Source organism: Manis javanica, chromosome 6, assembly GCF_040802235.1.
Source record: "Manis javanica isolate MJ-LG chromosome 6, MJ_LKY, whole genome shotgun sequence".
NCBI lineage: Eukaryota > Metazoa > Chordata > Mammalia > Pholidota > Manidae > Manis > Manis javanica.
In genome coordinates, this window is record NC_133161.1 from 101,732,902 (window position 1) to 101,744,999 (window position 12,098).

General features: G+C 49.0%; 1 protein-coding gene across 11 annotated transcripts in view; it reads right to left on the bottom strand.

Moving 5' to 3' along the window:
- GRB10 (growth factor receptor bound protein 10) overlaps nt 1-12,098 on the bottom strand; it is a 203,377-nt gene that overhangs the window by 170,689 nt on the left and 20,590 nt on the right. For 10 of the 11 annotated variants that reach the window (XR_012132421.1, XM_073239136.1, XM_073239133.1 and 7 more), the window contains exon 2: nt 1,767-1,908. The exons of the other annotated variant lie outside the window; for it this stretch is intronic. The gene's annotated coding sequence lies outside the window, so the exon portion shown is untranslated. The remainder of the gene's footprint in view (nt 1-1,766; nt 1,909-12,098) is intronic. 11 annotated transcript variants of the gene reach the window in all.

Sequence of the window (12,098 nt, forward strand, 5' to 3'; positions counted from 1 at the left end):
CCCCTGTGCCCTGGGTGCCAGTCACAACCACTAACTCATTCTCCTTGGACGCTTGACTTCGACAGCATCTGGGAAAAGCCAGAGGGAGGATGCACCTGACCCTTCGTACATCTCTGCTGTAGGAACGAAGCTAAAAGGCCTGCCTACAAAAGCAGCCTGTCCCACGAGGAGGGCAATGGGCATGCAAGCAGGTCCTGGTTCGTTGGGCACAGGCCCGCTCACAGGGACACGAGGAGGGCAGAGAGCATGCAAGCAGGTCCTGGTTCACCAGACATGGGCTTGGCTCAGAAGGACTAGGGCTGGAGCAGGAGAAGCTGCAGTTACTCCACACTCCATGCAGAGGACCTTGTCTCTACAAAAGCCACTGACTCCCAGGGTAAAAGTCATATCCCAGAAAAAAAATCAACTGTACTGCTGGCTACCTAGGAAAGACATGAACATTTCCACATGTGCACCTTAGAGAATAATGTGTGCAACAGAATTCAGTACCTACCATAAGACTGACACACAGGGTGCCCTGCTGAATGGACTCATTTGATGCAAAAGAAAAGCATTCTTCAGTGTATCTTTGTGGGCAGCTCAGGAAACCCCGAAATGAGCGACAAGCCACAAATGGAGGCCACAACAAGTAGGAGGGAGAGAAATGGGACAGGGAAGGGTGCTGACATGGAGAGAGCCCAATACCTTCATACCACGGACTGCAGCTCCAACCCTCACCTTCCGTCCACCCCTGGCCTGGGCATCCCTGACCCCAGGGCCCCGGATCACAGAATGTGACAGTATTTGGAGACAGGGTCTTTAAAGAGGTAATTAAGTTAAACTGAGGGCATAATGGTGAGCCCTAACCAAATATAACCGATGACCTTATAAACAGAGGACATTACGACGGACACACAAAGGGACCATGTGAGGACACAGGAAAAGGGCATCTGCAGGCCAATGAGAAGAACTCAACCTGCTGATGCCCTGACCTTGGACCTCTAGCCTCCAGAACCATAAGGAAATACACATCTGTTGTTCAAGCCGCCCCGTCTGTATGTAGTGTGTTACAGCGGCCAGAGCTTACTGATATGCTCTCCAGTGTCCACCATCCTCCAGGCAGCAAAGGCCCCACAGGCACAGTTGCTGGAAGACTGTTCTGGCCTTAGTTCCCCAACTACTGTCCCAGACCTGCTGGTGGCATGGCAGGAACCCCACACCCAGGCCTACTGAGACAAAAGCGAAGGTCCATCCCCAGAAAGGGCCACCTAGGGCAAAGCACTGAGCAAGGATGCACCAGTACCTGCCCCGCCTTTCACATCTACGGGCACCCCAACCCCAGCGGTGCCAAAGGTGGGGCAAGCCAGACCAACACACCCTGCATGGGGCCTGAGTCAAGACCTGCCCCTCCTGTTCGGGCCCACTTCCAAAAATAGCCGCTGCCAATTCTGGATGCTTACCACCCGAGTCTCAGAATGACAGGGTGGCAGATTATCACCCTGGCTGTATGGGAAGCAAAGGGACTGGAGAGGCTGAGCAGGCAGCCGGCAAAGAGGGCGGACTGCAGGGTGGCTGAAGCCCACAGCCACCTCTCCATCCCCACCCGGCTCAGCTCCGTGAGCAAAGGGGAGGAAGGGAGCCGCAGATGGGCGGGGAGGCTCCCTGCGTGAACACCACATCAGGACATGCACCGTCAGTCCACCTGCAAGGACCTATGTTTACAGTTCTTGCCTTCATCGACACTGAACAGACAATCCTCCCTCCTGTGAAAACCAAGCAGACCTTACCTGTCAGGCGCTCGCTCCAGCTGTCTGGCACACGCAGGCTTGACCCAAGGACCCAGGTGAGAGCCAGCTGCTGTTCTTGGTCACGGGGTGGCCACTCCCCACAGGGCCCTCCTCCAGCTCAGCATTGTGGGCAACTCCAAAGCTGAGAAGTCAAGAGAACATCACTGAACACGCTGAACTGGTACAAATGTGAATTTTAAGCTCTGCATCCAGGACTGAACTTTTAAAACAGAGAACAGAGTAATTTTTTTAGGGAGATAATTTAAAAGACTCTTCAAAGAACAGATCACAAAGAAGTCCACAAGAAGGAGGTTTCTAGTTGCTGTGTCAACTGATCACAGAAACACATGCCCACAGAGACCCGAAGAGCGAAGGGGCTCTGCCTGCCGGGGCCCGAGGCAAGCGGGTGTGGAACGCGCAGACTGGTGCCCTGTAGGGAGGCCCAGTTTACCTGTATTTCAGGCTTCAAGCCCACATTCTTCACGGGGTCCCCCCAGGCACCAACCCTCACCCCACCCACCAGGGGCCTTCCTCCATCACAGACCAGGTACCAGCCCCGCGGTGCAGACTCCACTGGGCACATACAGTGTTCTTCACATGGTGCACACATGGTCCACGGAAGGGGGACAGAAGAGTCTGACCTGTAGTTTGAAGTCTGGTTGTTTGCTCTGATTCATTTATCCAGCTCATATTTGCTGACGGCCTGAGGTGCCATTGTAGGCACGGAGGAGAGGGTGGGGTCCAAGACTAAAGCTATCGCGACAGGAAGTGCTTTTTAGGTAGCTAGGCAACTCCTGGTGTCCCTGACCTTGGCTCCTCTGCAGGGTGGCGGGAAGAAAGCCCACCTCCCTGAGGAGTTCATACATTCACACTGGAGTGCCACTGAACCTTTGTGCGTCTAAAGGAAATGCCCAGAGAGCAAGGGTTCCTGGTCAGCGTCTGCATCAATTGCCTTCCTGTGCATGAGCTCACCTTCTAACCTGCAACTGGAAGTCCTTGGTGGTAAAGGGGACAGATTCCTCACTGAAGTACTCATGAACTAACCTTCCTGATCATTCAACAGCAGAAATAACACCTGCCCCGCCACTGACCCACCATGGAAGGAGTCACGGTCTAGAACAACAGGTCCTGGGGGCATGCTGGCTAAGAATCAGGCGTGCAGGCAGAGAGCACTGGCTGTCTCCTGACACCACCCCATCTTAGCAGGTGACATCTGTGTGAATCACTGACTCATGGAGCCTCGGTGTCTCCGGCTCCAAGATCGACATGAAAATAGAATCTCCCTCTAAAGCTCTTAAAAGGATGAAATGAACTAATGCATGTGAAGACTTAGGACCCAACATACAGTAAATGGTAAACAAACACTAGTTGGCATTAATCGTGATGTGTCAAACCATTCTCCTACCATCCCCTGCAAACACATTAGCCACCTGCAAGCTTGCAGAGCCTGCTGACACTCGGAGGGTGCTGACCTTAGGAGCCAAGAAATGACACATGGCACTGCACGGGGCTGACTGCTCAAAGCTGAACACCACCTCACCAAGCTGCTGTCACCCTCTCAGAGAACTCGCAAGCCTGAAGAACATTATCATAACTATGTGGAGTGGAATTTCTTTAAATTCTAATAGCTTAATCGACCAAAAGTTAAAAACAAAATGAGATGGTCAACCAGTATGATGGTCTTTGAAATGACAATAGGCCACAATGTTGGGAAATGGACTTAGGGTCACATACAGACAGCATGACCTCTCTGAGTCCTTGTATCCTAACAGTCTCCCATCTTCTCCAGAGAACCTTCTCTTTCCCTGGATTCTGATCCAAGTGGCCCAGGATTACTTCCAAATGCACTTTGCATGCAAATGCCTTCAACTTCATATATGCTTGAGAGTTTGCTTTTTAAATGGGCAAAATAAATAAATCCTAATTAAAGAAAAATAACATAGTTGCCTGACAAGCTAGTCACCACTTCAACCATTTCTGTCTATTTTTACCACAGCGAACACTGAGCTTCTCAGTAGAAAAAAACAAAGATGAGATGACTTTTGAACTTGATGAACTGAAGATTCAGTACCTCCTCACGGCCAGCAGGACCAATCAGCACACCCAGCATAGCGAGCTACAAACATCTAGGTGTTGTTTACAACCGCCCACCAACACCCCAGCACAGACCGACAAACCTCCTTCACTGGGCTGGCCGTCTGCTGGCACCTGCGGAGCACATGGAGCTCTCTGTGCCAGTCACCCACCGATCAAAACAGCACCTCTCAGCAGTTTTACATTTGCACACAACACAGGCTTGAGATCTTAAACAACATATGAACTTGGGCGAAAAATACCTGTCTTACTTCCAAAATATTTCAGAAACAAAGGACCTCTTGATTCCTGTTTAGTATCTTTGATATCTTCCAAAAATTCCTGAGTTAATATAAAGTTTTCCTTCTGTCTAGTTTGCTCACACTAAATATTTAGAGAAATAACAGTTGACTATTTAGACACTCAACAAATCCCAACTTTCATGATGAGGAGGTTCAGCCTGTGCAGCCAGAAAGCTCTGGAATGAAGTCCTGGTTTTCTCCAAAGGGGACAGAATACCCTTAATTTAAAAAAACTAGATTCAATATTGTAGTGATCAGAGACCACGGTTTTCATAGAATATGTAGGCTGTTACAAAGACAAAGTGAGAAACATGTGAATGAAATGGAATTGGATAAAGGGCATATTTTTTAAGTAATTATAAAATTTCAGAATGCTAAGCCAGAACTGTGTACAGCTTGAGAGAGAATGGACAGCAAGATGAAATGCCACAATTCATGTCATTTGGATCAGGTGCACTGCAGGCCAGGACCTGCCACTCCAGCAGCCATTACCTTCCTGGTAGGGATGATAGAACGTGAGGTCAAAGGACACAGGCAGCAGAAGGAAGACGCGGAACATCCCCACTCAAACGCCAACATCATTCTTTCAAACCACAAACACACAGGAAACCTTCAGCAGTGACTTTCTGGCCCAAGCTCAGGAAGCCCTCTCCTTCGGGGCCCATCTGCCAGCAGCTGGGGGGCTGCTCAGAGATGGCAAGCATGGGGGACAGAGTGTCCCTTCCAGAAAGTGCTCCCAGCAGGCTGCCATTGTGGAAACTGACAAAACCAAAATGCTTGAATGGGTGCAGCCCCTCCTCGTTCTCAATACCAGAGTCGAGCAGAACCAAGGATCCTATCAGTGCTTGCCCTGGGCCTTCCAGGATCCCCCAGGCAGCCCCCAGGAGCGGCCATCCAAGGGAAACCTGCCCAAGGCCACAGACTAGGGAGGACTGAGACAAGGGGTGGCCTACTTGAGAGGCAGAGCACTGCCCCTGCCAGCTAGTCCTAGACAGCAGAGCACGAGGGACAGGGTGCACACACACACAGACAGTGACTGACCAGAGGACAGACGGAAACACCCCTTTCCACGGCTGATATCTGTACTTGCACATCTGAGTCCGAAGAACAGCCCTACACAAACTAAGTATCACACCTACGAGAGACGTAAAAGACCCGGATGAACCCAAACAGGCTAAGTTCCTAACAGGAAGATTAAACATAATATCAAAGACAGTGATTCTCTTAAAAGTGGTTACTATGAAAGTTAACATTAATTTTGTGAATGAAATGCAGTATCAATCTAGATTCATTAGAACTGACAAAGTAAAATAAATGGTAATACTCCCTCTCAACTGTAGAGCATTAAGAGAGAATTACTCTCATCACATACTAAAACATTATAAAACAAAAGTAGTTAAAATAGTGTGGTACAGGCACAGAAATCCATGCGAGTGCTCATCCACAAAGGCGAGGTTTGCAAATACAAATGTCAGTATTTTCATCGTAGCTCCACATGCTACACAAACTCTCCTAGCACAATACCTAATACTCCATGATCACACTCCCACAACCCAGGACACAGGATGCTCGGGACTGGAATCAGGGCTTCCCACCTTTCCTAACTCTCCCAGCAATGCCCCCCAAGGTCACGGTGACAACAGTGATGACTACAGAAACGGCCATGACAGCCACCCCTGACTGACAATCTATCATACATCAGACATCTCATAAAACTCTCTACAACCTCTCAGCTAAGGGGTTTTTGAAGATTAAATTCAAAGGAATAAATGCATGTGAGACACATATTAAAACACGCAAAGATTAGCAGTTCTTAGTTAAAAACAAACATTGTCATTATTTGGGGTACAATCATCATCCCATTTTATGGGTCAAGAAATAGAGTCTGGGAGACAGTGAGGAACTCCCAAGGGCACACACAAATGATAAATGGAAGAGCCAAGATCCAAATCACCACTACCTCTTTATGTTGTTGATAAAGTATTATTTGTACGATAAGAAAAGATAACAGAAAATTTTCGCGTGATTTTGTAAGGTTTCTCTTCATTTTTGTTCTTTCAATCACACTTTTGGAGCACGGTCTATCATTCTCTTTTGGAGAAGAAAAGAGCCAAAAATAAGAGCCATGGAGGTGACAGCCCAGACCTGCCCCAAGAGAAGCTGCCTCCATAGGCCTCAATGTCAATGTAAAATGAGAGTAAGACCATCCAATGTCATGCATGGATGCAATTCCCAAAAAGAGCTTTCCACGGCCTAGCAGAAGGTAGCACCTGATGAATACTGCTGCCTAAGATGAATTGGGAAAGAGCTACAGAGAAAGGAGATACCTGTGTAAAGGGGGAAGTGACTTGTGCGCAGGCAACAACCCCGCACGGCAGAGGGCCCGCAGCCCCGGGACGGAGCCAGCGTGAGTGGGCACTCTCCTCCACACACATCTGGGTTTGTGCATAGAGTAAGGCACATGAATTACTTCCCTATTTAGAATTTACCTTTGTAGTAAGAGGCATTTTCACCAAGTTCTAGGCCAGAGGTCCCGTTTGCTTCCTGCCCTTCCTACTCAGCACCCAAATCTCCACAGCCAGTTGCTGTGACTCTCCTCCTGTCCCAGGCTGGCTCCCCTTTCTCGGAATCCCAGAGAAATCACTGCTCTATACCTACAACGAGGCACTGGGTGGTTCAGGCCCAGGAACACAGCTGCCCAGACACTTGTTCTCAACAGACTGTTTCTGGAAACGTGGAGGTACTTTCCCATTTTCTTTTCCTTCCTTTCTTTCCTTTGCATTTTCTTCCTTCTTTTAGGAGGTTTAAAATATATATACATAAAGAGGAAAGTAAGTGAAGACCCTAGTGCCTGTGGAGAAGATACGCAGTTACATATGGGGCAGCAGCGATCCTGAGTGAGGTGGGAGAGGCCCACTGCGGGGCAGGGCGCCGCCTTGCCCTGGGAACCTACGAGAAGCAGAGCCAGTCTCAGCGGGATGCTTTCCACCACCCCAAAACAGCCTGTCACCAAAGCCAGCCAAGTCACGGGGCCACCCCGAAGTCTAACGTCCCATCTGCAGGGCTTTGTATTTTTATATTTTAAAGATAATCACATCTCTTCTTTCTCCGTATCACTCATTACATGCAATGAGCTACCGTGGGTCCTAGGTTTTAGGGACAAAGCATCGCAAATACACATACAGAAGAGTGGTCCCTCCACTCAGGAAATCAAGATTTTAGTACAGAGACGTATGGTTTCCCCAAAGCAGGAATGGTTGGAAAACAATGCTTAGTGGCTCCGAAGTTGGATCACTATTTTTATATAGTAAGCAGGTCTCATAAGACTGGAAACTGACCCAGCGTATAAGCATGTGAAAAACTATCGTATTTAACAATTTAATCTCCTTTTATTACTTTGTAAAACCTAGTGGGTATGAATCCTTAACAAACAGTTCCCTTCAACCTTCCTCAGCTTTTTAGCTGGCCATGACCGTCCAGCTCTGCAGCCTGGTCAGCACAGAAGTGCCAGGCTACCCAGCCTGGCTCCCCATCCTCCAGACCAAAAGCAGCACCTGAATCCTGAAGACACAGACACCTGGAAGGCTGTGACAGATAGCACATTTCTTTTCCCCCAAATTCAAATACTGAAGCCCAGACGCCCCATGGGGTGGTACCAGGAGGTGGGCCTTAGGGGCCTGGGCTGGACGAGGTCACGAGGGTGGGATCCCATGATGGGACTAGTGCCCTCAGAAGCAGGGCCCAAGAGCTAGCACTCTCTCCCTGCCAGGTGAGATCACAGCGAGAAGGCGCCCATCTGCAAACCAGGGAGCAGGTCCTCCGTGGATGCTGCATCTGCTAGTACCCTGATCTGGGGACCTCCCACCTCCAGACCTCCTGTCTGGCTTACAGGTGGCAGTGCAATGACAAGCAGAGCTGGGAGTGACGCGCTGGCTATTGCCCTTCAAGCTGAACCAGGTAAACGGCCTGCAGTGTTACAAACAACTTGGGAAGCAGTGTGAGAAGCTGCAAACACTAGATTATGCAGTTGATTCTGTTTTTTCCTGGCTCTAGTAATTTGTGTAGAAAATGTACCCCCTCAATTTCCAGTGACTTTCAATTCAGAATTAATTACTCTGAAGGAAGGGAATATTCTTTCTATGTCAGTCAAAACAGCAGCTGATGCTGAAGATGGGACACCATCTAAGGCTCTCACAAACCCGGGAAATCACAGGAGACAACTGAATGGTTTATGTCACATTGTTTAACAATTTCCTTTCTATGTGTTTACCTCTGTCCTGAAATTTCTGTTTCTCTAATCCACTCCTCCAACAATTACTACATGTAATATCAGCTACAGAAGCATCTAGAATATGGTCCCTAACCTTGATTTTTAAGGTGATCGATGCAGACCCAGGAGTAGGGCCAAATCTTGGTCAGGAGCCCATAATGAGAATATGGGGGGAAGCAGCTTTTGGCATGTGTGAGCAATCACAGCTTTTACCAATTCTGTAAAAAAAAATGCATGTATATGTTGAAACAGATTCTGAAAGAACTTGTTCTCAGGTGTGCAGCAGGGGACCTCAGCTGTTGATAATCCCATGGGGAAGGCCCTGAAACAATGCTAGCTTCTTCAGGAATCCTAGTGATACACACATCACTGACCAAAGAAAGGGTCTTCCTCCTGCCCAGGAAAGTTGGACCAGAGGCAGAGTGAAAGGGAAAAAGGAGAGCACAGTGACCAGTCAAATGAGCAGAAAGCTACCCAAGGGGACACTGGGGCAGCTGGTGTCCCAAGCATATCACACCAAAGCCCACCTCTGAGCCCAGGTGAGTGCGCCCCACAATATTCACTATTCTCCATTCTGATAGAGTTTTGGTTACAAGGCTGGATCTTCACTGCAAAGCTAAACTCCACCACGGAAACCCACAATGAGCATTCCAGGATCAATTCTCCTCCTAGCAATCTGCGCTATTAAAACAGTCACAGCAGACTAACTTCACATGGTCTCCTACAAAGATCACTAAAGTTAATCTGAATCTTTTTAGGATTTTATTGTGATGCCAAATAATCAGAAAAGATCAGTCATCACATTACACGGGAGGCTTCACAAAAGACAGCTAGTATTGAGGCCTGAGAAGGAATCTTTCATTTTTAACAAAAACCACCTGCTTTAGCACTGAAACATTTTCTCTTTGCAGAGAGAGCACATATTCCTCAAGTCACACTTGCCCACCCATCACACTTGCCCAGTTTACTGGTTCTCCATATGGATATATTATTCACATACACACACACCCTTAGGCTCTGTGACTAGCCATGCTTCACCTATGTGGTATCATAAATGAGTACTTGGCCTTTGTCACACAGTTCCTAAAACTCTTGGAACTTCCAAAGTGATATGTGGCTTTTGTATGTTAATGAGATGACAGGTGGCTGCCATTTCAGAATGGGGGCTGGTTGCCAGGGAAACCATGGGATGGTGAGAGGGCTGGAACTTTCCACTCCACCCCATAATCTCCAGGGAGGGGAAAGAGGCTAGAAATTGAGTTAATCACCAATGGCCAATGAGTTAATCAATCAAGCCTACATAATGGAACCTCCAGAAAAACCGCTAAAGGACATATTTCAGAGAGCTCCAGGTTGGTGAACACTCTGGAGATGATACACCCAGAGAGGGCATGGAGGCTCCACACACGCACAACCACACCCTGTCCTGTGCATCTCTTCCATTTGGCTGTTTCTGAGTTGTATCCTTTACATTATAATGGTGAATGTTAGTAAAGTGCATTCCTGAATTCTGGGAACCACTGTAGCAAATTATCAAACCTTCTTGGGGGCTTCAAACCCTAATTTATAGCTGTTTGGTCTGAAGTACAGATGGCTGGGCACTTGCAGCTGGTGTCTGAAGCGGGGTCAGTCTTGTGGCTTTAGCCCCTTAACCTGTGGGGCCTGACATAGTTCTGGACAGTGTCAGAACTGAGCTGAATTCTAGGACACCCAGTTGGTGTCTGGAGAGCTGGAAGAGCTGGTTTAGGAGGAAAAACCCCACATATTTGGTGTCAGAAGTGTTGTGATTTAAAAACAGTGTAAAATGACGGAGAATACTGGTCTCACTCCAGGACCGCCTCGCCCTCCACCCCTTGGCTGTCCTCCCACGAGGTCAGCTCCCGGATGGCATCACCCACCCCAACTCCACAGGTTCTGTGGGGCCTGAGCATCATGCTGAGGCCCCCAAACACCAAGACCCACAGCCGGGGCTGCCAAGGGCCAGGATTCTGATAGGGCAGCACAGCAGGAAGAGAACGCTGTCACTGCTCTGTTTGCAGTGCATGTCGTATAGGAAGTGCCACCTTTTCTGCGGGCCTGGTCCCTGCCAATTAACTCTCCTTTATCCCAAATGCTCTTGGGAGGCACTCAAGAGTGATGCTGTCTTCCTTTGCAGACCCTTTAGTTCCCCACCAGTAAACATGCCCTGAGGACAGAAAGGCTGCGGGGTAGACCTGGGGGGCCAGGGCAAGGCACAAGCACGAGCACGGCAGAGAGCGCACCAAGGAGGACACCATGCCCCTTGGGGAGCAGCTCAGCAGACTGAAGCTGACCCCTCCACTAATGCATGTCCAGACAGCACACAGGGACTGGCACTGTCATTTCTACACTGCCTCTATATTTTAACCCAAAAGGCAACACGAGTACACCAGAAGACTGAGGAGCATGGTTTCCCCTTATGTGGTGCTTAAGAACTCCAGACCTGTGCGTTCAGAGCCTCTGACACGCACCACCAAGGATCAGCCACGGGACCAATGCGCCCTTGCATGGCACTTCTCCTCTTCACAAGGGAGGAGGCTGCAGGGCAGGCTCGGGAGAGAACCCAGCAGCCCAGCCCCCCACATCTATGCCTCCACTGGGGAGCCTTTTGCTTGGAGCCCCAGCTTTGGCTGACCTCATGGGCCCAAGGCAACACCCACCCCATTGGCGAGGTCAAGATCACTTTCAAGACACCAAGAGGTGGCCAGGCCAGGCCAGGCCTGGCCTCTCCCTCTCCTCTCACCAGTGTACTTGAGTTTTCTGGAGGCAACATGACAAGTGACCAAATGCAGAAGCAGGTACAAGAACCCAGCTGCCTTCCACTAAGCCACATGTTCAAGGGATTTACAAAATGCAAAATTATGTCACTCTCATTAAATTTTCTTATTGGAAAAATAGAGTTTCTTTTTTCTTAAAAGATGGTATTTGTATTAGTCCTTTTGTGGAGGTATAAAAAACTTTTCAAATTTCTGTCTGAAGTTCTAAAATGGCAAATATCAAACTCTTTAGGGTCTGCAGCCATTTCAAAGAATGTCAAGGGGTTCTAGGGGCAAAGTGTGAGAACTGCAGCCCCTATGGCCCCACTCAGCCCTGGGGACCACCTGGGGGAAACCAGGACCCCACCCAGCACCCAGAACTTCGACTGCACCTGGGACAGTCCGAACCACCATCCCCAACCCACCCCAGCCTCACTTTCCCGGGACCCACATAGAAAGCCTTAAAGAACTCAAGTAACAAGACTCCTGAGAGACTTGTTCATTCAGAAGAGATTTTCTTGAAAATGACATTGAGCTTTAGAACTTTTTACATGGGACATGGTCATGTTAAGTGTCCCTGGCCAGAACCGACGTGGAGGGCATTTTTTTGTGGAAGGCAGCTCTGAGGAGGGCACCCGGGAAGGGTGGCTCAGTTGTGCTTCCCCCAAAGCCTTGTCCTGAGAGATTCTGGCAAGATGCACAGCTCTCAACCATGCAGAACGTTCTGTCCTGCCACCTGAATAAGCCACGAAAGGGGAGCATCCGAGGAAAATGTCACACGTCCAGTATTTCCAGCTTTCTAGCACTTCTAGGCTCCAACCCAGGGTGAAAAGCGGCCCAGGACAGAGGGCCTCCCCTGGCTTCTTACTCTGCAGATGCCAACTGCCCTCCTCCTCTTCTGTGTGAAACCAGG